Source organism: Sceloporus undulatus, chromosome 1, assembly GCF_019175285.1.
Source record: "Sceloporus undulatus isolate JIND9_A2432 ecotype Alabama chromosome 1, SceUnd_v1.1, whole genome shotgun sequence".
Lineage (NCBI taxonomy): Eukaryota > Metazoa > Chordata > Lepidosauria > Squamata > Phrynosomatidae > Sceloporus > Sceloporus undulatus.
The window spans coordinates 382,543,398-382,545,642 of NC_056522.1; positions in this window are offsets into that span (position 1 = coordinate 382,543,398).

A 2,245-nucleotide genomic window follows, 5' to 3' on the forward strand; every position below is an offset into this window, starting at 1 on the left:
GATGATGATGATGATGATGATGATGATGATGATGATGATGATGATGATGATGATGATGACATTAATAAGAGGGAACACCTGAAGTCCCAGCCTCCGTTGCCCATCCAGGGCTTCCCTCACCCACACAAGAGGAATCTGTTCCCGTTCTCCCCATGTCCTCCAGCCCCCCCCCCCATGTTTTTCAGGGACCCCCTTCAAGGCCTCAAATGGTGAAAGGCTGGGATGTGTGTCTTGGGATCCCTCTCCTCCCCTGCCCTCTCCTCCTTGCCCTTTGAGACCTTCTGGGGGTGCAGGCGGAGGTTGGACGGGGGGCTTTTCTTTCAGGCTTCCCCTCGGCCATGTGGGGCAAGAAAGCTTCTTTGGGCGGCCTGGTGCCACAGCTTCCGGCTGTGGAACTCCTTGCCTCCGGACAGCCATCTGCCTCCCTTGCTGCTGGCATCTCTCTGTCGCCTTTCCCAGACACGCTTCTTGCAGCAGGGCTCCTCTTTTTCCCCAATGGCTTTTGACATTTGGGTCAGGCCTCTTTTCTCCAGTCAACGGCGCCAAAGTGCTGAGCTGCTGCTGCTGCTGCTTCAACCATTTTGCATTTCATGGAGGTTCAGTTGCTCTTCATCTTCTCTGAAGATGCCAGCCACAGATGCAGGTGAAACGTCAGGAACAAACTCTTCTAGAACATGGCCACAGAGCCCGAAAAACCCACAGAAGACTATGCTTTGTGTTGTGCCTTGTCCTGCTATACTTGACCCCTCAGTCTGTCTCCAGCCTCTCCCTCCTGTCTCTGGCCCCTTGGACTCCTGGACATCTGCCTTGGCCCACTGGACTTTCTACCATCCACGGTGTCAGCCCAGCAGGCTGCCCACTCCTCGGACCCTAACACCGGCCTCAAAGGGCTGCAGAGCCAGAGAGACCCAATGCCCCTCCGAATCCACTGCCTGCAGAATCAAGGGGGTGCCCGACTGGAGGAGCGGGGGCACCTGGATGAACACCTGGGGGCCCTGCTGTGTGAAATAAGCCTCAATCCCACATCATGCCCAGAGCCTAGGGTCCCTCTCATACCAATTCCACCAAGCTTGTGGGTTTCTTTGGGGTGGGGGGGGGGGGGGAGAAGCTACCCTGGGAGCAGTGTTTGTGCTGTGAACCCCCACAGTCTCCATGATCCCAGCTTGCCTTTACAAAAGGCTTTGCGTGGCGCAGGCCTCGCCCACATCAGGTATCTGGGAAGCCAATGAGGAACATGCCCAGCCAGCAGTCGGTGGCATGGCTTTTGCAAAACCCATCTTGGCTCCTTCCTGGAAGCAGGATCAGCCCCTCTGGCATAAGCCACCCTCTTCCCTTGCAGGGCAGAGGGGTCTTTTGACCTCAAGCAGCTGAAGGGGCCTTGAGGAGGCCATTTTGTCCCTCCACCTGCAATTCGACCCTCTTCCAAGAACAGGAAGGCGGTGTTGGGTTGAACTAAGATTAGCCTTACTGGACCCCATCACCCAGTAGAGACAACGGTGGACTGAGCCCACAATTGGGACAGGAAGGAAAAACAACACACACAATAACTTTGACCAAAGGTTTGGGCACTGTGCCCAGTGTACGTCATCATGGTGGCACTCTAAGGGCTTTGAGTGTGCGAACGCTCAGCCCTTGACCAGGCTGGCACAGAGTGTGAGTCTGTACAGCGCCTTAGTCTTCTTCTGATTTCTTGGCTGCAGCTCCTCTTCTGATCAGTGTTTTATCCAGTGTTACTATTTTGATTTCCTCATTGTCCAGGTTGAATTTGTGTAGATCCTCCATGGTCATTATTTTTGTTTCCTTCATGTTCGGCATTAAGCCTGCCTTGGCACTTTCTTGCTTGACCTGCCTTGGTCATTGTTCCAGGTCTGTGATGTGTTCTACTAATAAGAGGGTGCCGTACAACAGGAGTACAATAGAATAAGAGGGGTTTGTTGTTTGCTAGTTGCTGCTGTTGCTGTTGTACCTACCCTTCAAGTGGCATCAGACTGAGAGGGAGGTGCGTCTACCAGGAACCCAGGCAACGTGTCTCTCTCTCCAAACTCCCTCATTTAAATGCTCTGAGCATTTTTAAAGACGGGCAAAATGGCATCACATCTTAAGGGCCCATTCAGACTACCTTTTACCCCAGATCAGAAATCGATCCTTCCACGTGAAGTTCATATTGGGCCTGAATCTGTCACAATCCATTTTGAGGCATGCACAAGGAAATGCCCTTTAGCCCGGGTCATCCAGATTCGGGGCA